Raw genomic sequence first — 26,192 nt, 5'->3', positions numbered from 1 at the left:
ATACTTGCTTTGGAAGCAGTTCAGAGAAAGTTCACTCGGCTGATTCCCGGGATGAAGGGTTTTATCTTATGAGGAGAGGTTGAGCAGGTTGGGCCTGTACTCATTGGAGTTTAGAAGAATGAGAGGCGACCTTATTGAAGGATATAAGATTCTGAGGGTGTTTGACAAGGCAGATGCTGAGAGGATGTTTCCCCTCATAGGGGAATCTAGAACTCAGGAGCACAGGTTAAAAGTAAAAGGTCTCCGATTTAAGACATAGATAAGAAGGAATTTCTTCTTTCAGGTAGTCATTAGTCTGTGGAATTCTCTTCCCCAGAGAGCAGTGGAGGCTGGGTCATTGAATATATTCAAGGCTGAGTTAGACAGATTTTTGATCGTCAAGGGAATCAGGAGCTATGGGGATTGGCAGGGAATTGGAGTTAAGGCCACAATCAGATCAGCCGTGATGGAGCACGCTGAATGAGCCAAATGGCCTCCTCCTGCTCCTGTTTCTCATAATCTTCTCAAGTGTCAGGAGGGCTAAGACCTCACTCTACATTTTTATTATATATATTCTCCTCACTAATTAAAAAATTATTTTTTTAAAAACTGGACAAAAGCTTTAAGCTGACCGGTAATGGCTCACACAAAAGGAACTTTTAACCTTCACATCAGCAGCAACCCCATTATCTCTAAAGGGACACTAATGCCCCTGTGACTGCAGAAATCAAATCCCCAGGACTTGTACAAAGGACCTTTAGATTTCTAAAGCCTGCCTCCTCCTGGCCAACAGAGACAATCCGTCTGTGAGGACAGAAGGACCCAGAAACCTCTGTTGAACTAATTAATGGGTGAAATTAGCTGTCTCAAGAATCCAGACCAGGATTCAAACCAAGGTGAGGAAGTGGCGTCATGTCACATGACAGCACCCACCCCCCCACAACACCTCCACCGCCCCCCCCCCCACCACCCCGCCACCCCACCCCCCCGCCACCCCACTCCCCTCAAGCTACAAGAACCTGTAATATTACATAGTGGAGCTAAGAGAGGCAGGCTGCCATTTTCCATCAAACAGGCAACAAGGGAACCAGAGCACCAGGTTCGAATGCCTGTCCCCCATCTGTACTGTTTCTACTGGAACTTCTGAACTTCTGCACCAGCGCCTAAAGACTAAACCACCTCCATGTGCCTATCCCATTGTGGAAGTCCTCCCCGGCTGGAAAAGTGGATTATCCAGCATCTGCCTTCAGATTGCCGGTGTGGAAGAATACACCATTGGAATTTCATCCTGACTCATGCGAAACATTCGTTATCTTCTCTGTGGCCTTTGTCCTGTACCTCTCACTCTCCTTTATCCCTCTTTTATTGTATGAAGGTACTGGGGGCTATGTAATGATGCCCCATCCCACACAGGGTTCTTAAAAGAGAATTGAATCACACGAAAACTGAGGCGTTGGGAAAATATGCCACTTCTTATAAAGGGGGAAATCCAAAATCAAAAACATTTCTCTGTTTACGGATGGAGGAATCCGGGGCATTTAAATTAAAGCCCTCCTGTCCATGACACAAGGCAACAAGGAATCCAATTCTGCGCATCTGAGAAATGAACTAGCGCAAAGCTGTTGAAAAGCCTGGCCTCTGCTGACATCAGGAAGTGGTCAACAGTATAAGGTTTTTTTCAGTTAAATAAACCTTTTTTCAGCAGCCCTGGCTATTTCCCTGGACATAATCTGCATCTGTTTGACTCAGAGAGAGAGAGAGAGAGAGAGGTGGTTACATTCAGATGAGGGGATTGAGTCTCCAGTGATGTCAAATGAGGACATTTTTATTAACAAATTACTTCACGACTGAGTGAGACTTGCTTAAAATTGGAGTTTGAAAGTTCATCTAAAGCCTTTAAACAGTAATTTTTGTGATGCCTCACTGACTGGGCCTGAGACTGGCACAGGCTCCTGTTCTGGTGTTACTGCAATCCCTGAGGACACAGGGACACGTGGTCATCTGTCAGCATCGCTTGTGATACGTTCCCATTTGTTTCTGTAGCTGTGTCTCTGTGAAATATGTAAATAATTTAATTAATACAAGGAGCTCAGGGTGGAGATCATAGTTTCATGGTCACACCCCAAACATTGTTATCTATTAATCAACTCATTAAGATATTACGCCCCTGTCTTCAGGAGGGAATGCTTGTGGATGTGATCAGATTCTAAACATAAAGATCCCACCCACTGAGTGTCTTCCAGCATCATTGCCTCCGATCAGGCTATTAGGGAGCAGCAAGACTTTATACTTACACAGCTTCTTTAACATAATAAAACATCCCAAGACACTTCACAGGAGCTTGATAAAACAAAACATAAGACCAAACCACACAAGAATATATCAGGTCAGAGGATCAAGAGCTTTGTGAAAGAGGTTTTAAGAAGTGTATTAATGGATGAAAACAAGGTAGAGAGGTGGCAAGGTTTAGGGAGGGAATTCCAGAGCCTGGGGCCCAGGCAGCTGAAGGCACGGCCGCCAATGGTGGAGCGATTAAAATCAGGGACATGCAAGAGGTCAGAATTAGAGCAGCGCAAGATCTCAAAGAGTTGTGGGGCTGGAGGAGATGATAGAGCTCGGGAGGGGCGAGACCGTAGAAGGATTTGAAATCAAGGATGAGAATTTTAAAATCAAGGCATTGCTTGACCAGGAGCCAATGTAGGTCAGTGAGCACAGGGGTGATGGGGAAACGGGACTACCTGTGGGTGAAGACACGGGCAGCAGAGTTTTAGGTGACCTCAAATTTATGGAGGGTAGAATGAGGGTGATCAGCCAGGAGCGTGTTGGAACAGTCGAGTCCACAGGAAAGGAGGGCATGGATGAGGGTTTCAGCAGCCGATGAGCTGAGTCAGGGGTAAAGTCGGACAGTGATACAGAGGTGGAAATAGGTGGTCTTAGTGAGGGCATGACTATGAGGTTGGAAGCTCATATTGGGGTCAAATGTGACACCAAGGTTGTCAACTAACGGGCTTAATCTCACTGCTGCCAGGGAGGGAGATGGAATCAGTCATCAGGAACAGGGTATGAAGTGGGGACCAAAAACAATGGCTTCAATCTTCCCGATATTTAATTGGAGGAAATTTTTGCTTTTCCAGAACTGGATGTCAGATATGCAGTCAGGTAACTTAGCAACAGTGGCGCTGTCAGTAGAGGTGGTGGTGAGGTGGGTGTCCTTAGTGAACATGTGAAAACTAAGAAGAACAACATAAAGTTCATCATCCTTGCCTTGTCTACTGTGGTCCTGTCACTGCGCTACTGTAGACGTGGCCCAGATAAACCAGGTGAAGGCAAAGGAGCTCAGAACACCAGGGGAGAGTGAGCATGGAAAAAGAATGCAAGAGAAAGGAAGGGATGGGAGAAGGATACATGGAGCAGAGCAAAATAGAAAGCAGGGGGAAAGAGAAGGGCAGTGTAAGAGGGGGCAGAGTTGAATGAGAAGGCCACGAGGAACAATGAGAGCAGTGAAAGGGAGAGAGAGACAAGGCCAGATGCTGGGAGCAGTGCTTTGGTGGGATTGGCACTGCAGATTGAGGGAGGAAACATTGGGCGGAATTGTCCCAGGTTTGCACTAAGTGCGGTAGCGGGCGTGACAGAAGTCCTTTTACTCGCCGGCCAGAATGGCTGGTTTTCAGGCCGTATTGTCCCATTCCCGGTGCGCCCTGCTTTGTTAATAAGGCATTCACAGGAAACAAGCCGATTGCTGGCAGACAGGCTTAGATTCTCCCACCACGCCGTGACCTCAGCTCTGGGCACCATACTTAAAGTGCACCAGAGCTCAGCCTAATCCATGTCTACAGACCAGACCTGCTCCAGACAACAGACGGCTCCAAAAGCAAAGAAGACAGCAGCCCACACATTTAGTGACGTCTCTCTGGGGTACCTGCTAGACTCAGCGGAAGGCTGCCGAGATGTCCTCAACCCCAGCTCTGGCTGCAGGATGTCCACCAGACTCAGCAATCTGGCTTTGGAGGTGGTGACAGTGGTGGTCAGTGCCACCAGAGCACAGAGGAGGTCAGCCATCTGGTGCAGGGAGAGGATGAATGCTCTTATCTGTTCCGCCAACGTAAGTCAACCAGCTCATCAATCTCAACTCACACACTCATCACACATCCTCAGGGATCTCACACCTCAAGGGACAACACCACTAACTCCCACACACACCCTCACACCTCCACCAGGCTCATATCCTCTGGAGCTCGCATCCTCATCCAGTCCATGGCTCCACTCATCACACACACATTCCACACATTGCCATGTGTCCTGCTCACACTCTGTCTATCTGTTTTCACACAAGAGAAGCTGGCTCACAGGTAGATGTCCCAGACTCGGGGTGGAGTGGCTCACATTAGGCCCCTCATTCACTTTGAGGAGCATGCCCATCGCTCTGACTGGTGAGGACATGGACCCTGCCTGTGGTAACGGTGAGGTTGGCGGTGAACACTCTCATGAGGATCCTGCACCACATCATTCCTCTCTAAACTCGACTGTGAGTGCTCTCTCTCCTGCTTTTGACTCTGCTGCCATGCGTTAATTATCTCTACTTTGGTTCACAGGGAGCTCTGCCTAGGGACTGACACCCTCAGCCAGACAGTCCCTCCACCCAAGTCCACACCTCCAGCCAAGAGGACACTTCCTCCACTGAAGAGCTGGAAATAAGCAGCCTGGAAGACCCGTCACAGCGCTTACCCACACCCTCCACCAGCGCAGAGACACATACCTCGGTGAGACCCAGATCTAGAGCCAGCTTGGGTTCACAATCTGGTGATCACTGCACAGACACGTGTCCGCAGCAGGAGGCAGGTTCAGCCAAGTACCTCAGCACTCTGAGGACTGCTGGGGAGGGGGCATCTTTGAGGTTGGAGTCAGATAATGAGCCTCTGGATTCGGCCTTCCAACTCACCAGAAGGCAGGGGAACATCACACAGAGCTGTTGGAAGCCCTCAACAGACTGGCACCCAAGTCAGAGGTGTGCATCCACCTGCTGTCTGATGAAGTGGTGCCCACATGTGCGCTTATGGAGGTCTCCATGGGAAGGATGCCAAAGGCCATAGAGGCCCTCATCCAGCAGGATGCAGTGATGCACACAGTCCTGCACTCCATCACAGGAGCCATGGGTGAGTTCCTCCAATGGCAACGTGAGGGGGAAATGGGGCACCTCGACATCCCTCCCGGTGCTCCTTCCCCTCAAGGAAGCGGGCTTGGGCCCTCAGGCACCCAAAAGGAGGAGGAACGGCAGCTGGACATCCCTGGGTCATCCACTCAGGAACCTCAGAGGCTGTCCACTCCCTCTGAGTCCCCTCTGCCTGTGGCCTCCTCAACCTCGTCCTCCATCACCGCAGAGGGAGCAGCTGGCCCACAAAAGGACAGCCAAAGCAAGTCAGGGCCCCCAAGGCCTCGGCTTTCCAGAGGACACATGCCAAAGCCATCAGAGACAACAGGGCCAACCATTGCACAGGTTGTCCCCACCCCTACTGCAGATGTCAGGGCAGCACCTAGAAGTGCTAGGCCTGGAAAAATTAAGAAATTCTGATCACAAGTTGTTGCACAGGTGCACTCATCATAGGCTTTATTAATAGCGGCATACAGCACAAGAGCAAGGAGGTCACGCTGAACTTGTATAATATAGTTAGACCTCAGTTGGAGTATTGTGTACAGTTCTGGGTGTCACACTTTAGGAAGGATGTGAACACATTGGAAAGAGTGCAGAAGAGGTTTACGAGAATGGTTCCAGGGATGAGAAATTTCAGTTATGAGGTTAGATTAGAGAGGCTGGGGCTGTTCTTGGAGAGGAAAAGGCTAAGCAGAGATTTGATTGGGGTGTTCAAAATCATGGGGGTCTGGACAGAGCAGATAGGGAGAAACTGTTCCCACTCGTAAAAAGATCAAGAACGAGAGGGCACAGATCTAAAGTGATTTGCAAAAGAAGCAAATGTGAAGAGAGAAAAAATATTTTTCACACAACAAATGGTTCGGATCTGGAATGCACTGCCAGGAAGTGTGGTGGAGGCAGGTTCAATTGAGGCATTCAAGAGGACATTGGATGATCATCTAAATAGAAATAATGTGCAGGGTTACAGGGAAAAGGCAGGAGATTGGCACTAAGTCATAATGCTCATTTGGAGAGCTGGTACAGACATGGTGGGCTGAATAGCCTCCTTGTGCACTGTAACAATTCTGTGATTCTGCGATCTTGTCATCTTATAATCTGAAAATACATTCACTTTCACTGAATAATGCATAATGTTGTCTTTAATCTTCATTAACTGGCTTCACAAGTCCGCCAACTGCACACCCACTTCATTCCCCCTCCCAACCTCATGCGCGCCCCCCCCTCCCCAACAACTTGGTCCCCCTACCACCCAACGTCACCCATTCCCCCCTCCCCCCAGCCAAGTACAACTTCCTCTCCCATTTACAGCTGAAACTTCCTCTCTTCCCCTTCACCGATCGTCCGTATTGGCCCATGGCCAAGAACGTGATGTTCCGAAGCAGACCCGAGACCACCTTCCTTGAGCTGCTTCACAGCGGGGCCAAGTCCATGAGAATCCACCCAGCAAGTAATGCATGTGTTCCTCCAGGGTCTGGTAGCTGCAGGTCTCCAGCATCTTCTGCTCCTCGGATGTCCATGATGTGAGTATGGCCCTGGGGGTAAGTCCCGACTGCTGCATGTCACACTTGGCCAGGCCTGTTCTGGGATGGGGTGTTCTCCCACCGGTGTAACAGTAAATCTGGCGTGGGGGGGGGTGGTGCGGGGACAGGATTCCGGTCGGCCATTACTTTGCATCCATTACCAGGTTTATGCTGGCCTCCACCAGTGGCAGACACCACGGATGATCCTGCCGGCCTGAAACTACTTTCTTCCCCTCACGCTGAATTGTCCCCCATGCCCACCCAGCATGATGCCTGCCACCAACAGGACCTGACAACCCCGCCCATTGTGTCAGCATCTAGTAAGGGAGTGGGTATTTTCCATCTGCCTCTTAAGCAGCCTTTAATCGGGTAGAATCGGGAAGCTGGATGTTATTAACTGCCTTTTTGACAGCAACATCAGCATCAACATTGACTGCTCTTCACACCAATAAGAAGACATTGGCCATGAAGGGAGTGCAGCCTAGACTTACCTGAATGATACCGAGACTCCAAGGGTTAAATTACATAAACCATACAAACTAGGAAACGCAGAAGGTTAAGCGATGATTTCATCAAAGTTTTCAGGTATTAAGAGGAATAGATAGAGTTGATAGGGAGAAACACAATGTCTGCTGGTTTGGGGGGTCTCGGACTAAGGGGTACAGACCTTTCAGGAGTGAAATTAGGAAACATTTCTTCACACAAAGGATGGTAGAAGTTTGGAACTCTCTTCCTCAAATGACGATTAATGCAGGATCAATTATTAATTCTAAAGTTGAGATAGATTTTTGTTAGTCAGGGATATGAAGCAAAGTGGAGTATAAGGAATTAGGTGACAGATCAGCCATGATCTCATGAACAGACTGGAGGTGCTGAATGGCCTCCTGCTCCTTTGATGAGCGACTTCAGGAGTTCCCAGTCCTGGTGTCTTCTGTTGGCAGCACTGAAAATACAACAAGAACATTCTGGAATTTCAAAGCTAGCCCTGGAAAGCTTGGTTTGTATTCCAGATATAAACCATCTGTCTGTCTGAGTGTGCTTTAACATTAGAAAAGTTACTAATGGTGCCTGGAGTTAGACATTCCTCTGTGGGATCATTTCACCCACAGCCAACATAATATTTAGGGTGGAGGAGATTCCAGTGTTAGCAAAAGCTAGCCACAGCCATGTTTGGCTCAGCAACTGACCTCATGTCTATTGTTCCAGGTAACAGCCGAGATTGTGTCAGAGTTCCATGAATCAATATAAAAGCAAAATACTGTGGATGCTGGAAATCTGAAACAAAAACAGAAAATGCTGGAAAAACTCAGCAGGTCTAACAGCATCTGTGGAGAGAGAGACAGAGTTAACGTTTCGAGTCCGTACGAGCTCTGAAGAAGAGTCCTACGGACTCGAAACGCTAACTCTGTTTCTCTCTCCACAGATGCTGTCAGACCTGCTGAGTATTTCCAGCATTTTCTGTTTTTGGCTCCATGAATCAATGTTCAGCAGCAACTACAATAATCATGTTCCAGGTCCCTGTGCTCTTCCAGCATACTTGGCCTTGCCTTTGTCTCTCAGAGACAACACAAGCAGTGAATCCCCATTGCGTTGAGTCTGGGGGCGGCTGCAGGGGGGCGGGGTGGGGGCGTTGGTGTGGAGACGTGGAGAGTGATTTCATATCGGAGCCTCACAGGACACCAGCATAAAATCTATTGTTCTCCATATGGGATGGACACTTAGCATTTACCCACTTAGGCACGATTCCACATCAGTTGTGTGCTTCATGTGAGATTAGTACGTTCGGTCATGACCAATGAGCCAGACTTTGTTAACAATCTAACAATAAGCGGCAGTCACCATAATATGATCAAATTCAATGTTAGGTTTGAAAAGGAGAAAGTGAACACAGTTACTAAGGTTCTAGATGTTACCTTATCGGTAACCTCATAAATAGGGCCTGAGCCATTAGCTCACCATGGGTGAGCTGGCTTGATGCTGAAATAGGGGCATCAAAGACATCCTGCAGGATAATGGCCACCCTGATCAGATTATTTCACGCTGTATATCACACAAACTCAGGAACTGGCCGAAGGCTGTCACTTTCAGCCCTAAGAAGTGCCCAGTCTACCTCAGATTACCCTGGAAGGGTAAGGTATCTCAAGTATGAGCAACAGATGAAGCCAGCTGTTTCACACTGTTACTATGCAGCAGCAACACGAGTGGCATTCACCACTAACAGGATGCTGCCGTCAAGCAAAAAGACATTCTGCCTATCACACAAATAAGTAATGTGGTATATGAATTTCAGTGCCAGTGTGATGCTGGGTATGTAGGTTGTACATCCCAAGGACTGGTGGATCATATCAAACAGCAAGACACATCCAGTGTTCACAATGGGCAGGGTACAGACCATACTCGACCAACCCGTGCTTGCAAAACTCAAACTACAGTATCCAACATTAGATGTGATTCCACCATTGGACAACATTTGCTAAATAATCTTCAATATGCTAAAAATTCTGCTGACAACCAATTTGAGGTTGTCAGTTGGGCTTGCTGTGTGGCACATTTGTGTGTGCTAGAAGCAGCATACATTAATACACAGGGCCCTGTTCTTTGCAGACAGAAAGCACATGTACACATGTTGCATCTGTTTTGGCTAAACAAATTAAGTGACAGCCATTCACTGGTTCATTCCTCAGGGCAGAAACAATTTAGTTTAATTTAGTTTAAGGGGCAAGAGCTCAATTGATCAAATAACACAGCCATGATCAACAAAGGGGGTGAGAGATAACATCTAACTAAAAAGCATACAAAAGCAGAATGGAGTGAAGCTCTGGAGGTAGACACAAACACAATAAATGAAGATCAGGAGATCACCTCTGGGAAATTAGCTCCTCCCCAGTCTGGTTCCTGCCAATTGCGGCACGGGATCCCCATTGGTCCTGACTTCAGGGATCTGAAGTCCATGGTAAAATCCTACCAGAGCCCTAGTAGAAGCCAGTTCCTAATATGGGCCTCCTATCTCTTTCTCGACATCTCTTTTGTCTGTACGTCTATGTATTCGCCAGGGCCACTGCTGTTACCCGTCAGACTGAAAAGTGTAAAGAAACGAGGAGTCAAAATGATCATGGACGACCATGTTCTTCTGGTGTGTAATGTGCTTGTGGTAGATGTGTTGCTGTCCCCTTTTAATGACAGTATCTTATCCTGACTGGCCCTGATCAGCACTGACTGACCCTGATAAGAACATAAGAAATAGGAGCAGGAGTAGACCATACGGCCTATTGAGCCTGCTTTTCTATTCTTGTGACTGGGACAAATCAGCCCGCTTGATTGGCATCCCATCCACAAAGGTTCACTCCCTCCACCACCGACACACAGTAGCAGCAGTGTGTGTACTACCTACAAGACGCACTGCAGGAATTCACCAAGGATCCTTCAACAGCACCTTCCAAACCCACGACTACTACCATCTAGAAGGACAAGGGCAGCAGATAGATGGGAACACTACCAGTCACTCAACATCCTGACTTGGAAATATATCACTGTTCCTATAGAGTTATGGGTTGTTGGGGAGGAAAGGAAAAATTTAAGACAAGATGAGATCAAGGGGGCTCCAATTCAGGCAGAAGGGAGAAGAGCATCAGTTGACTATCGGATTCAGTGCTTTGTCTCCAATACTGAAGAGATGAACACCACCTCAAAGAGTTTACAATCTGAGAAACCACAAACTTAAACAAAAGAAATGATTGCACATTAACTAGAAATAATTTACAGTCAAATAATTCAGCCTGATCCCACACAGCACATTCTCGGTTATGGGAATGATTCATCATGATTGAATATTTCTGCTGAGCGTAAGCAGTGAGGGAGACACACACTGAGAGACACTGAGCGATCTTCAACAGTTACTAATTGAGCACCTATCAACTGGGCTGTGGAATGAACAGTTCTCATTACACCTCCCTTCAGCATAAAATATTGCAATTAACCCAATTACTGGTTCGTGGGAGGGTCCCAGTTATTTTTCGATATATTACATTTCCCAAATAGTTCCCTGGGCTGAGTCATGTCAGAGCAGGACTGCACAGGGAGCGCCCAAGCACTAAAGTAATGAACCAACTTTCAGACCTTTCATGGAAGCCTTTATCCATTTGGTAGATCCCCAGGTCAGATAGTGGAGGCAGCTTCTGATTCCTGTATGTTTCACTTTAGTAAACCCACTGTGTTGAAATGACCAGATCCTTACAGTCAGGGATGTGGTGGAATACTTTCCATTCACCTGGATGAGTGCAGCTCCAACAAAACACAAGAAGCTTGACGCCGTCTAGGACAAAGCAGCCGTTTGATTGGCACCATATCCACAAACATTCAGTGTGTGCACCATCTACAAGATGCACTGCAGGAACTCACCAAGGCTCCTTAGACAGCACCTTCCAAACCCACGACCACTACCATCTAGAAGGACAAGGGCGGCATATAGATGGGAACACCATGGGAAGTTCTCCTCCAAGCCAATCACCATCTTGACTTGGAAATATATCGTCGTTACTTCACTGTCACTCGGTCAAAATCCTGGAACTCCTCCCCTATGCCACATGGACTGCAATGGTTCAAGAAGGCAGCTCACTACTACCTTCTCAAGGGCAATTAGGGATGGGTAATAAATGCTGACCCAGCCAGCGATGCTCTCATCCCTAGAAAGAGTGAAAAAAATCCTCTCACCCATGTGACATAAATCTGAAAAGCAATCGTTGTGGAATTAGCACTCAGCACCTATGTGAGAATGCCTCGTCCCTCCCCTCACACCCAATGGGAGGTCCAGGCCAAAATGATACATAACATGTGGGAAAGATGGCAATTAAAGTCAATTTATTACCTTCAATAAGCTGTGTGCACTCTGTACGATGTGGGTTTAGACCATAAAACATAGGAGCAGAAGTAGGCCTTTCAGCCCATCGAGTCTGTTCCGCCATTCAGTGAGATCATGGCTGACCTGATAATCCTCAACTCCACTTTCCTGCCTTTTCCCCATAACCATTGATTCCCTTACTGATTAAAAATCTGTCTATCTCAGCCTTGAATATACTTAACCACCCAACCTCTACAGCCCACTGCGGTAAAGAATTCCACAGATTCATTACCCTCTGAGAGAAGAAATTCCTCCTCATCTCTGTCTTAACTGGGTGCCCCCTTACTCTGAGATTATGCCCTCTGGTCCTAGACTCTCCCACAAGGGGAAACAACCTCTCAGCATCTACCCTGTCAAGCTCCCTAAGAATCTTATATGTTTCAATAAGGTCGCCTCTCATTCTTCTAAACTCCAATGAGTACAGGCCCAACCTACTGAACCTCTCCTCATAAGAAAATCCCTCCATACCCGGGTTCAACCTAGTGAACCTTCTCTGGACTGCCTCCAATGTCAGTACATCTTTCCTTAGATAATCTGGATTCACAGTAATCTAGGTGTGGCCTAACTAGTGCCTTGTATAGTTTTAGCAAGACTTCCCTATTTTTATATTCCATTCCCTTTGAAATAAAGGCCAATATTCCACTTGCCTTCCCTATTACCTGCTGAACTTGTATGTTAGCTTTTTGTGATTCATACTCGAGGACTCCCAAATCCCTCTGTGCTGCAGATTTCTGCAGTTTTTCTCCATATAAATAATATTCAGCTCCTCTATTCTTCTTGCCAAAGTGAATAACCTCACATTTTCCCACATTATATTCCATCTGCCAAGTTTTTGCCCACTCATTTAACCTGTCTATATCCCTCTGTAGACTCTTTGTGTCATCCTCACCACTTGCCTTTCCACCTATTTTTGTGCCACCCGCAAACTTGGCGATAGTACATTAATTTCCCTCATCCAAGTCATTAATGTATATTGTAAATAATTGTGGCCCCAGCACTGATCCCTGTAGCACTCCACTAGTTACAGTTTGCCTTCCTGAAAACGCCCCCCCCGTATCCCAACTCTCAGTCTTAGTTAGCCAATCCCCTATCCGTGCTAATATACTACTCCCAACACCATGGGGTCTTAGCTTATTAAGTAGCCTTATGTGTGGTGCCTTATCGAACGCCTTTTGGAAATCCAAATATATTACATCTACTGGTTCCCCTTTATCTATCCTGCTGGTTGCCTCCTCAAAGAATTCTAATAAATTTGTCAGACATGATTTCCCCTTCATGAAGCCATGCTGACTCTGCTTGATTAGATTATGTATTTCTAAATGCTTTGCTATTACATCCTTTATAATAGATTCCAACATTTTCCCAATGACAGATGTTAAGCTAACTGGCCTATAATTACCTGTTTTTTGTCTCTCTCCCTTTTTGAATAAGGGAACACCCTTATTGGCCGTCTTCCAATCCTCTGGGACTTTTCCAGAATCTAAGGATTCTTGGAAGATTACTACCTCTATCCACTATCTCTGTACCATTTCCTTTAATAACCTAGGATGCAGCCCATCAGGTCCAGGTGACGCATCGGCCTTTAGCCCCATTAGTTTTTCTAGGACTTTTTCTCCAGTGATAGTTATTGTATTTATATCATACCCCCTTTTGCCCCTTGATTATATGGTATTTTTGGAATGCTATTAGTATCTTCTACCGTGAAGACTGATGCAAAGTATTTATTCAACTCCTCTGTCATTTCCTGATTCCCCATCATTCTCTAAGGGGCCTATATTCACTTTGGCCTTTCTTTTCCTTTTTATATATTTAAAGAAGCTCTTACTGTCCGTTTTTATATTACTTGCCAGTTTACCCTCAAAGTTTATTTTCTCCCTCATTATTTTTTGGCCATCTTTTATTAGTTTTTAAATCTTTCCCAATCCTCTGGATTACCACTAATCTTTGCCACATTGTATGCTTTTTTCTTTCAATTTGACACTGTCCTTAACTTCCTAGGTTAACCATGGTTGCTTTATCCCCTTCCTTGAATCCTTCTTCCTCACTGGGATATATCTTTGTGTTGAGATTCATGAACTATTTTCTTAAACGTCTGCCGTTGTTCATCAACTGTCTTTTCTGCTGAACTCCTTTCCCAGTCCACTGCAGCCAACTCTGTACCCATTCCATTGTAATTACCCTTATTTAAGTTTAGCACAGTTGTTTCCAACCCAAGTTTCTCACTCTCAAACTGAATGCTAAATTCCACCATGTTATGGTCACTATTTCCTAGTGGATCTTTTACCCTGAGATCATTTATTAAACCTGCCTCATTACACATTACCAGATCCAAAATAGCCTGATACCTGGTTGGATCCACAATATATTGTTCAAGGAAACAGTCCCGAATATACTCTATGAATTCTTGCTCACGGCTGCTTCTGCCAATTTGATTTTCCCAATCTACATGAAGATTAAAGTCACCCATGATTAATGTACTGCCTTTTTTACATGTTCTCATTATCTCCTGATTTATTCCCTGTCCTGTAGCATAGCTACTGTCAGGGGACCTATAGGCTACTTCCACCAGTGTCTTCTTCCCCTTGCTATTTCTTACCTCCACTCATTTTCTGATCCAAGATCATTTCTTGCTATCGTACTTATTCCCTCTTGTACTAACAAAGCTACCCCACCACCCTTTCCTTTTGACCTGTCTTTTCGAAAAATCACATAGCCCTGAATATTTAGTTCCCAGCTTTGACCTCCTTGTAACCACGTCTCCATAATGGCTATGAGATCATACCCATTAACCTCTTTGTGTGCCGTTAATTAATTTGTTTTGTTCTGAATATTATGTGCATTTAAGTAAAGAGCATTATTTTTGCCTTTTTCATTTTTTCCCCCTTTTGACCCTATTTGCTGCTGTTTTTTTATGTCCCTTTTATGTCCCTTCCTGTCACACTCTGGGTATTAATACCTCAGTAGCTGCCCTGCATCGCTGACATATCCTTTTGCTTTGTAAGCCTACTTATCCCCTCTCCAGAACCCTCCCCCCCACTATTTAGTTTAAAGCCCTCCCCACAGCCCTAGTCATTCAATTCGCCAGGGAGGATACTGGTCCCAGCAACGTTCAAGTGAAGCCCGTCCCACCAGAACAGCTCCCTTCTATCCCAGCACTGGTGCCAGTGCCTCATGAACTGAAACCTATTCCTCCCACACCAATCTCTGAACCACGTATTTAACTCCTTGACTTTATTTACCCTGTGCCAGTTTGCCTGTGGCTCAAGTAGTAATACCAAGATTATTACCTTGGAAGTTCTGCTTTTTATTTTAGCTCCTAACTGTTCAAATTCTTTCAGCAGAACCTCCTTTCTAGTCCTATAAACGCCGTTGGTGTCAATATGGACAACGCCAACTGGATCCTTCCCCTCCCACTCCAAGTTCCTCTCCAGCCCTGAGGAGATGTTCCCAACCCTGGCACCAGGCAGGCAACACAGCCTTCGGGACTCACTCTCGGCTGCAGAGAACAGTATCTATCCTCCTAATTATACTGTCCCCTCCCACTACTACATTCCTATTTCCTCGCCCCACTTGAATGGCTCCCTGTACCACGGTGCTGTGGTCAGTTTGCTCATTCTTCCTGCAGTCCCCACTTTCGTCCACACAGCTTGCAACAACCTCGTAACTGTTAGACAATTGCAGAGGCTGAGATTCCATGAACTCTACTCCCTGGGCACCCATACCTGCCGCACCTGCAGTCACGCCCTCCTGTCCCTGATCACAGACCAAATTTGAATTACCTAATCTGAGGGGCGTGACCACTTCCTGGAGCAAAGTTTCCAGGTAACTTCCCCCTCCCTGATGTGGTGCAATGTCTGCATCTCGGACTTCGGCTGCTTAACTCCAACCTAAAGTTCCTTGAGCTGCAAACGCTTACTACAGATGTGTTAGCTCTGGATCATCTTGGTGTCCAGCAGCATCCACATGCCACAGCTGCAACACATCACCCACCCTGCCATTGCTATCATATTTTATTTAATTTATTAATTACTCTAGTATCCCTGCTCTTTATACTTTATTGAAATTAATTATTTACACCAGTATTGATCTTATACTTAACAAACTATTTTTACAAAAGAGAAAATAAAGATTCAAGATCTAAACACTAACTGTAGACATTAATTTTAATCTAAGAACTAGAAATACTCACCAACCCAACTCACCAATTAGCTGCTCTCCACGATCTTTTCAGATGAAGTCTCCCTGCTCTTTGTTTAAAATGAAATCCACATGTTCACCTGCTCTCTGTTTTAAATGAAGTCCACGCTCACCCACTCTGTTTAAAAAGAATCCCACGGGCTCTTTATCCCACGGAAATCCTTCTCACCCTGCAGCTCTGTCTATACGTCTGTGTGCAATGGGTAAATGCCCTCTGTATTTTTCCTTTATTCTTTTATGTGATGTGGGCATCGCTGGCTGGGCCAGCGTTTATTGCCCATCCCTAGTTGCCCTTGAGAAGGTGGTGGTGAGCTGCCTTCTTGAACAGCTGCAGTCCATGTGGTGTAGGTACACCCACAGTGCTGTTAGGGAGGGAGTTCCAGGATTTTGACCCAGCGACAGTGAAGGAACGGTGATATATTTCCAAGTCAGGATGGTGAGTGACTTGGAGGGGAACTTCCAGGTGGTGGTGTTCCCATGTATCTGCTGCCCTTGTCCTTCTAGATGGTAGTGGTTGTGGGTTTGGAAGGTGCTGTCGAAGGAGCCTTGGTGAGTTCCTGCAGTGCATCTTGTAGGTGGTACACACACTGCTGCTACTGTGTGTCGGTGATGGAGGGAGTGAATGTTTGTGGATGTGGTGCCAATCAAGTATTTCATCACACTCCTGACTTGTGCCTTGTAAATGGTGGATAGGTTTTGGCGAGTCAGGAGGTGAGTTACTCACCCGTGTACAATGGGCCATTAATGAGTTTTTTAAAGATGGGAGGTTTCTGGAGGACGACAGGATAAAACTCACAACTACATCAACCTAGAGAGGACTTTCCCTTCACGCCCCGAGCTGCACCATCAGACTTACTCTGCAAGCAGTCTCAGAGTGCCTCCTGCAACTTAACCATGGCCTGGATCAGAGCCTGTACCAGACTGCCTCCTGCAACTTAACCATGTCCTGGATCAGAGCCTGTACCAGAGTGCCACCTGCAACTTAACCATGGCCTGGATCAGAGCCTGTATCAGAGTGCCTCCTGCAACTTAACCATGGCCTGGATCAGAGCCTGTACCAGAGTGCCACCTGCAACTTAACCACGGCCTGGATCAGAGCCTGTATCAGAGTGCCTCCTGCAACTTAACCATGGCCTGGATCAGAGCCTGTATCAGAGTGCCACCTGCAACTTAACCATGGCCTGGATCAGAGCCTGTACCAGAGTGCCACCTGCAACTTAACCATGGCCTAGATCAGAGCCTGTATCAGAGTGCCTCCTGCAACTTAACCATGGCCTGGATCAGAGCCTGTACCAGAGTGCCACCTGCAACTAAACCATGGCCTGGATCAGAGCCTGTATCAGAGTGCCTCCTGCAACTTAACCATGGCCTGGATCAGAGCCTGTTTCAGAGTGCCACCTGCAACTTAACCATGGCCTGGATCAGAGCCTGTACCAGAGTGCCTCCTGCAACTTAACCATGGCCTGGATCAGAGCCTGTATCAGAGTGCCACCTGCAACTTAACCATGGCCTGGATCAGAGCCTGTATCAGAGTGCCACCTGCAACTTAACCATGGCCTGGATCAGAGCCTGTGTCAGAGTGCCTCCTGCAACTTAACCATGGCCTGGATCAGAGCCTGTATCAGAGTGCCACCTGCAACTTAACCATGGCCTGGATCAGAGCCTGTACCAGAGTGCCACCTGCAACTTAACCATGGCCTGGATCAGAGCCTGTATCAGAGTGCCACCTGCAACTTAACCATGGCCTGGATCAGAGCCTGTATCAGAGTGCCACCTGCAACTTAACCATGGCCTGGATCAGAGCCTGTACCAGAGTGCCACCTGCAACTTAACTATGGCCTGGATCAGAGCCTGTATCAGAGTGCCTCCTGCAACTTAACTACGGCCCATATCAGAGTTGAGCAGGAGAGCGATCACTAACAGTCAACTGCTGTTTCATGAGGGATTGGGCATGAGTGTGAGAGTCCCTGTGGAGGATCAGCCTTCCAACACTCTCTATCTGTACTACCCTGTTCTCCAATGTGCCTGTGCATTCAGAAGAGAGACTACTGAGGATGAAAATCTTCCTGAAAAAGGTAGAGGCTAGAGGATAAACAGATTAACCCGAGGTTAAACCTCTCAGTTGAATGCCTGAAAATCAAGCTATCAGATTTCTATAGGAGAGAGAGGTGTTTGCAGGCCAGATGTCATACCGCCTAGCTCATCCAAACCCATGGCCAAAATTTTCTGTTTGGCAGGCGGGCAGAACAGGAGCTGCCACGGGCGTGGACCGGATCAGTGACGCGATCGAGGCTGCACCGCCATTTTGTACGTGTGGGCCAATTAAGGCCAGCCCAACGCATTTCCCACTTCCGTGGATAGCGAGAGTGTGTGGGCTGCGGTGGGCGTGCACAGACCCCGAGTCCTATGGTGACCTGGCTGCCTGTTAAAATTAAGGCCTGGCAGCCTCCTGTAGGCTGCTCACAATGGCCAGTTCGAGGGCGCAACACAGGGGGTCGGCTGAGCAGGGCCAGGCTGGAGGGAAGGGCAGAGGAGCAGGGCCAGGCTGCAGGGTCTGGTACAGGGACAGGGCCAGGCTGCAGGGTCTGGTACAGGAGCAGGGCCAGGCTGCAGGGTCTGTCACAGGAGCAGGGCTAGGCTGCAGGGTCTGTCACAGGAGCAGGGCTAGGCTGCAGGGTCTGGTACAGGAGCAGGGCCAGGCTGCAGGGTCCGTCACAGGAGCAGGGCTAGGCTGCAGGGTCTGTCACAGGGACAGGGCCAGGCTGCAGGGTCTGTCACAGGAGCAGGGCCAGGCTGCTGGGTCTGGTACAGGGACAGGGCCAGGCTGCAGGGTCTGTCACAGGGACAGGGCCAGGCTGCAGGGTCTGTCACAGGAGCAGGGCCAGGCTGCAGTGTCTGGTAAAGGAGCAGGGCCAGGCTGCAGGGTCTGTCCCAGGAGCAAGGCCAGGCTTCAGGGTCTGGTACAGGAGCAGGGTCAGGCTGCGGGGTCTGTCACAGGGACAGGGCCAGGCTGCAGGGTCTCCCCCAGGAGCAGGGCCAGGCTGCAGGGTCTGGTACAGGAGCAGGGCCAGGCTGCAGGGTCTGTCACAGGAGCAGGGCCAGGCTGCAGGGTCTGTCACAGGGACAGGACCAGACTGCAGGGTCTGTGACAGGAGCAGGGCCAGGCTGCAGGGTCTGTAACAGGGACAGGGCCAGGCTGCAGGGTCTCGTACAGGAGCAGGGCCAGGCTACAGGGTGTGGTACAGGAGCAGGGCCAGGCTGCAGGGTCTGTCACAGGGACAGGGCCAGGCTGCAGGATCTGTCAGAGGGACAGGGCCAGGCTGCAGGGTCTCCCCCAGCAGCAGGGCCAGGCTGCAGGGTCTCCCCCAGCAGCAGGGCCAGGCTGCAGGGTCTCCCCCAGGAGCAGGGCCAGGCTGCAGGGTCTGTCACAGGGACAGTGCCAGGCTGCAGGGTCTGTCACAGGGACAGGGCCAGGCTGCAGGGTCTGTCACAGGGACAGGGCCAGGCAGCAGGGCCTGTCACAGGGACAGGGCCAGGCTGCAGGGTCTGTCACAGGAGCAGGGCCAGGCTGCAGGGTCTGTCACAGGGACAGGGCCAGGCTGCAGGGTCTCCTGCAGGAGCAGGGCCAGGCTGCAGGGTCTGTCACAGGAGCAGGGCCAGGCTGCAGGGTCTGGTACAGGAGCAGGGCCAGGCTGCAGGGTCTGTCACAGGGACAGGGCCAAGCTACAGGGCCTGGTACAGGAGCAGGGCCAGGCTGCAGGGTCTGTCTCAGGGACAGGGCCAGGCTGCAGGGACTGTTACAGGAGCAGGGCCAGGCTGCAGTGTCTGGTACAGGTGCAGGGCCAGGCTGCAGGGTCTGGTACAGGAGCAGGGCCAGGCTGCAGGGTCTGTCACAGAGACAGGGACAGGCTGCAGGGTCAGCAGCAGGAGCAGGGCCAGGCTGCAGGGTCTGTCCCAGGAGCAGGGCCAGGCTGCAGGGTCTGGTACAGGGACAGGGTAAGGCTGCAGGGTCTCCTCCAGGAGCAGGGCCAGGCTGCAGGGTCTTTCACAGGGACAGGGCCAGGCTGCAGGGTCTGTCACAGGGACAGGGCCAGGCTGCAGGGTCAGCACCAGGAGCAGGGCCAGGCTGCAGGGTCTGTCACAGGGACAGGGCCAGGCTGCAGGGTCTGTCACAGGGACAGGGCCAGGCTGCAGGGTCTTTCACAGGGACAGGGCCAGGCTGCAGGGTCAGCACCAGGAGCAGGGCCAGGCTGCAGGGTCTGTCCCAGGAGCAGGGCCAGGCTGCAGGGTCTGGTACAGGAGCAGGGCCAGGCTGCAGGGTCTGTCACAGGGACAGGGCCAGGCTGCAGGGTCTGGTACAGGGACAGGGCCAGGCTGCAGGGTCTGGTACAGGAGCAGGGCCATGCTGCAGGGTCTGTCACAGGGACAGGGCCAGGCTGCAGGGTCTGGTACAGGGACAGGGCCAGGCTGCAGGGTCTGGTACAGGAGCAGGGCCAGGCTGCAGGGTCTGGTACAGGGACAGGGTCAGGCTGCAGGGTCTGGTACAGGGACAGGGCCAGGCTGCAGGGTCTGTCACAGGGACAGGGCCAGGCTGCAGGGTCTTTCACAGGGACAGGGCCAGGCTGCAGGGTCACACCAGGAGCAGGGCCAGGCTGCAGGGTCTGTCCCAGGAGCAGGGCCAGGCTGCAGGGTCTGGTACAGGAGCAGGGCCAGGCTGCAGGGTCTGTCACAGGGACAGGGCCAGGCTGCAGGGTCTGGTACAGGGACAGGGCCAGGCTGCAGGGTCTGGTACAGGAGCAGGGCCAGGCTGCAGGGTCTGGTACAGGGACAGGGTCAGGCTGCAGGGTCTGGTACAGGGACAGGGCCAGGCTGCAGGGTCTGTCACAGGGACAGGGCCAGGCTGCAGGGCCTGTCCCCAGGAGCAGGGCCAGGCTGCAGGGTCTGTCACAGGTACAGGGCCAGGCTGCAGGGTCAGCTCCAGGGACAGGGCCAGGCTGCAGGTTCTGTGACAGGAGCAGGGCCAGGCTGCAGGGTCTGTCACAGGGACAGGGCCAGGCTGCAGGGTCTGGTACAGGAGCAGGGCCAGGCTGCAGGGTCTGTCACAGGGACAGGGCCAGGCTGCAGGGTCTGACACAGGGACCGGGCCAGGCTGCAGGGTCAGCACCAGGAGCAGGGCCAGGCTGCAGGGTCTGTCACAGGGACAGGGCCAGGCTGCAGGTTCTGTGACAGGAGCAGGGCCTGGCTGCAGGGTCTGGTACAGGAGCAGGGCCATGCTGCAGGGTCTGTCACAGGGACAGGGCCAGGCTGCAGGGTCAGCTCCAGGGACAGGGCCAGGCTGCAGGTTCTGTGACAGGAGCAGGGCCAGGCTGCAGGGTCTGGTACAGGAGCAGGGCCAGGCTGCAGGGTCTGTCACAGGTACAGGGCCAGGCTGCAGGGTCTGGTACAGGAGCAGGGCCAGGCTGCAGGGTCTGTCACAGGTACAGGGCCAGGCTGCAGGGTCAGCTCCAGGGACAGGGCCAGGCTGCAGGTTCTGTGACAGGAGCAGGGCCAGGCTGCAGGGTCTGTCACAGGGACAGGACCAGGCTGCAGGGTCTGGTACAGGAGCAGGGCCAGGCTGCAGGGTAGGCCAGCAGGGAGCCAATGTGCCCACCATTTTTCTGATGACTGTCTTGCTGCCCTCCTCCAGGAGGTGGCAGTGTGGCGGGAGGTGCAGGTCCCCCAGGATGCGAGGAGGAGGTCCCCCGACATGACCAAACCTGCCTGGGAGGGGGTGGCGGAGCTGGTGAGCTCCCACGATGTGGTGCGGTGCACCTGGATCCCGTGTCGTAAGCGCTTCAACAATTTGTTATGCTCTGGAAGGGTGAGGACCATGTTGGCATTGGGCATTTAACCTTAGCCTTTGACGGCTCATCCCCCCCAAGTCTTACTGCCGTGACTACATTGAATCATGTTGGGCATTTCTGGTACGTTGGGTGGGTAAGCAGATAGTGCCCATGCTTACATCAGCCTGAGTGGGTCATGAGGCGATGAGTTCTACCCCATGTGTTGGTCTTAGTCGCACATGACTAGTCTGGGGGCAACCTGCAGGAGATGCAGCTAGGCACATACTCAGAGCTGCAACACATGTCCTATTCAGGGTGATGAAATTATGGAGGGGAGCCTCAAGGACACGTGGCCAAGAGCCATCTGCTGCCCTTGACACTCCATGTAGTTGTGCCTCCTTGTCATGGGAGCTAAGACTGTTTGTTTCCTAAAGTGATGGACGCAGAATGTGTCCAAGGAGTCCGTTGGCGGTGTTAGGAGCAGGCACACTATCTTTGTCTGACTGATCAGCAGCAGCATGAAGAGGAGGCACTGGAGGTCTGATATGGGTCCCTGTGGTTGGGGTGCGGTGTGCGAGTGCAGAGTCCATGTCTTCTCTGTTTTTCAGGAGAAGAATTCTCACGATGCCTGTGAGTGTTAGCAGATGGGAGGCGGCCAGGCCCAGCTGATGATTTTAAGCTGTTTCGAGCAGGAGGTCCTGGAGGTTGAAACCCGCCTTGCACCCAGGTCCACAGGTGTCGGAGAGACTGGGGTGGAACAGCCAGGAATTTGAGGTCAACAGTGACATTCGCTCTGTCCCTCCCACCACCCAGAGCACTGATGTTTGTTGGAATCATTATTGTTGCAACATTGCTCGTCACAGACTGATAGAGTCAGGGGTGTGGGTCATAGACAAAGGTCCCTCAGCCCTTCGAAGATGCGCGTGTCCAGCACCTTCCAAAGTTGCCTTATCCCATTTCCCACCACTATCCCCATGGCCTTGTATACCATGGCATCGCTACTGCACATCCAAATACTTATTACATGTTAGGAGGGTTTCTGCATCCACCGCCCTTTCAGGCAGTGCATCCCACATTACTGTGTGTAAGAGTTCCTCATCACCTCACCTGTCAACCTCATGCCCCTTACCTTAAATCAATGCCACCAGGTTACTCATCCCTCCACCAACGGGAAAAGTTCCTTTCTGTCGACCCTATCTATGCCCCTCATAACGTTATAAACCTCAATAATGTCACCCTCAACCTCCTCTGCTCCAGGGGAAGTATCCCCAGGCTATCCTATGTCTCCTCATAACTCAAACCCTCCAGCCCAGCCAGCATCCTGGTCAACGACCTCTGGACTCTCTTCATTCCAATCACATCCCTCCCGTGAAGCTTTGATCACAGCTGCACAGAGAACTACAGCTGTGGCCTAGGCAGTGGTTTCTGCACTCGCAACATGACCTCCCTGTTCCTATATTCTATTCCTTGGCTAATAAAGGCAAGTATGGCATTTACCTTCTTAAACACCTTATGTACCTGTCCCGCTACCTTAACAGGCCTGTCAACATGTCCAGCAAGGTCCCTCTGGTCCTCCTTAATTTCCACAGTCCTATCATTCCTTGTGTATTCCCGTAACTTGTTTCTCCTGCTCAAGAGCATCACCTCACACTTATCCACATAACATTCCATTTGGCATTCCTTAGGCCACCTGACCAGCCTGTCTGTATCCGTCTGTAATGTTTGGGTCTTCTCCTGACTATTTGCCATCCCACCAACGTTCATCTCCATAGGTTCTGGAAGGTTGAGTGTATAATGAGCCAGGGGGAAAGGGATGAAGTGTGTCACTGTGTGCACACTAACTGATCCACTGTCCTTGTTGTTCATTTCAGCATCATCAGACCCTGTCCGCTAGGAGGAATAGCAGATGCCCCCTCTCACACCTGAGGGCCCTCAACTGTCACCTACGTCACACCATCTCCGCCAGGCAGGCACCAGCACAGACACTAGCACCTCGGTGGGCATTGTAACAACGGCTAGTGTCCTGGGGCACAGTGGTGAAGGCACTTCACAATCGCGGGAGGAGTTGGCAGAGACAGAGAGTGCCGATGGCGCCAGCAGTCGGAGGACTGCAGGGGACCAGGTACATGCTGAGTCGGTGCCTGATGATGTGCCTCTGGAGTTGTCTGAAACGCAGTAGCTGCAGGAAATGCGGCCGGGAGCGTGATACATGAGACCGTGCTTCACTTGGTGTCCGTGGTGGAGGAGTCCACACGGAGCATCAGATGCAGTGAGCCGCATGGCTGAGCGTCATGCTTCCTCCGTGGAGAGAGTGGCGACTCTCGTGGAGAGGGTCTTCCAGGAGAACAAGCAGCTCCTCCCGGGGATACACTCGCACCTGCAGCCCTCACAGTGCCAGTGGCCACAGCTGCTCAGTGCCAATGTGGGAGATGGTGTGAGCTTCAAGCTTCCTAGCTCGTTGCCCATCCATTGCCAGTAAGCAGGGAGGTCTGGGGTGACCTCACCTCACCACAGCAGCTGCCTGTCGTCTCTGTGGGCTCCTCTCTGGGCGCTCTGGATGAGGGCAGCAGCTGCTCCGCCCTTCTCCCAGTAACTGCTTCATCGGGTGAGGCTGCGACGACTGGGGAGGTGCAGCTGTGGAGCTGGCAACTCCCTCCCAGGCGGGGCCAGCACAGGCTCCACGGGCCAGAGGACGTCCGCCAAGGTCATCGCGGCCAACGGGACAGCAGAGTGAGCAGCTGGTTCAGATACCACTCCCAGCAAGGGGGCAGCATCAAGATGTAGCACCCGGAAACGTAAACATAAGGCACTCTGGGCACACCACGGGTTTCTCACTGGTGTTTTTGTGTTGGCCCGAGATTAGAGAATTATTATTTGTTTATGCTTGAAAAACATTTTGGTTTGACTTTGTGTGACCTTATGATGGTGAAAATTAAATCCAGATGTGTTACCATGGCTGAGGGTGTTTCCTTTGTGCTGCATTTGTCTTTTTCACAGACATATCATGAGTGTTTGAGTGGACATTGATGTTTCTGTACTAAGCCCTTAGTTGCAGCTGATGAGGTGGAAGATGTAGCACCTAACTGCCATGTGTGGAAGTGCCAGGCAATGCTGGTCCTGCTGATCCATGTGTGTGCAGCTAGCTGAAGGTTCATTGGATAAAACTGTCCCGGGTGTCCCTGCCTCCTTGGTGTAATAGTAGGTCGGAATACTGCCCCTCATCATTGCCCTGTGCTTCCTCATCCTCTGAGCCACTGCTGGATTCATCATGTGCAACCTCATCCAGTGCATCAAGGTCTTCATTGTCAACTGCATCCCCCCTTTCCAGCGCAAGACTGTGCAGAGCGCAGCATGCTACCACTATCACAGAGACATGATCTGGGGGGTACTGGAGTACGCCCCGAGCGGTCCAGGCAATGGAAGCGCATCTTGAGAAGACCGATGGCTCTCTCCACCACAGCCCTTGTGGTGCCATAGCTCCTATTATAGCGCTGCTCAGCTTCTGTTCTTGGATGGTGGAGAGGCGTCATGAGCCACCATTTGGAGGGGATAGCCCTTGTCACCCAGCAGCCAACCATCCAGCTGAGCCGGAGCACTGAAGAGCCCCGGCACAAGGGAGTGTCTGAGGATGTAGGCATTGTGGAAGCTGCCTGGGTACCTTGCACAGACTTGTAGGATCAACATCCTGTGATCACACACTATCTGCACGTTCATGGAGTGGAAGCCCTTCCTGTTGACAAAGGCACCGGGCTCAGCTGCTGGCGCCTTGATGGCCACATTTGTACAGTCTATAGCACCCTGGATGCGGGGGAAGCCAGCAATGGCCGTGAAGCGTCTGGTTCGCTGTATCTGACTTGCCTGGTCACAGCGGAAGTGGATGAAGGTCAATACCCGCCTGAACAGAGCGTCTGTAACCTGCTTGACACAAGTGTGGACAGCTGATTGGGAGACACTGCAAAGATCACCCACCGAGCCCCGGAAGGAGCCAGAGGCATAGAAGTGGAGGGAAGCTGTGACCTTCAGAGCCGCTGGCATGGGGTGTCCACCCACACAGTTAGGAGATATCTCAGGGCCAATCATCTGACAGGTATAGTTGACTGTCTCCCTTGAGAGACGGAGCCTCCTTCGTCACTGCACCTCAGTCATATTGAGGTAGCTGCTTCTCCGCCTGTAAACCCAGGCAGCAGGATAGTGGCATCTTCTGTGGCCCCTTCCACCTTGGACAACCTCTTGGCCCTGTGTCCCTTGTGCCTGCCCCTGGCCTTCCAAAGATGGCTCCCCTGGAGGCTGATTGTCCACTCCTGGCCTCCTCCTTATTCTATCCCTTCCTTCGTCCTCAGAGGAGCCGCCTCCAGTGGAGATGTCAGAACCCATACCCAGGCTAAATGGAGGCCTCTGGAAAGCTGCAGGCCTGAGAAAGATTATTGTCTGCAGACTGGTTTCAAAGTACACAAAAAGCTCTTGCAAATCAGTGTGAACTGCTCACAATCACACAGGCAAGTTTAAAATACCTTCTGCATTAAATACTCACAGACAGATTCACGGCCCCACTGACCCCTCTTATCCCCCCGTGGATGAGTTTTATTAAATACTCTCTTACCCGCTCGCCCTTTGGGCCCGTGCGCTGA

This window comes from Carcharodon carcharias, chromosome 12 (assembly GCF_017639515.1).
Source record: "Carcharodon carcharias isolate sCarCar2 chromosome 12, sCarCar2.pri, whole genome shotgun sequence".
NCBI classification, from domain to species: Eukaryota; Metazoa; Chordata; class Chondrichthyes; order Lamniformes; family Lamnidae; genus Carcharodon; species Carcharodon carcharias.
Note: the sequence above shows the minus strand (reverse complement) of the source record.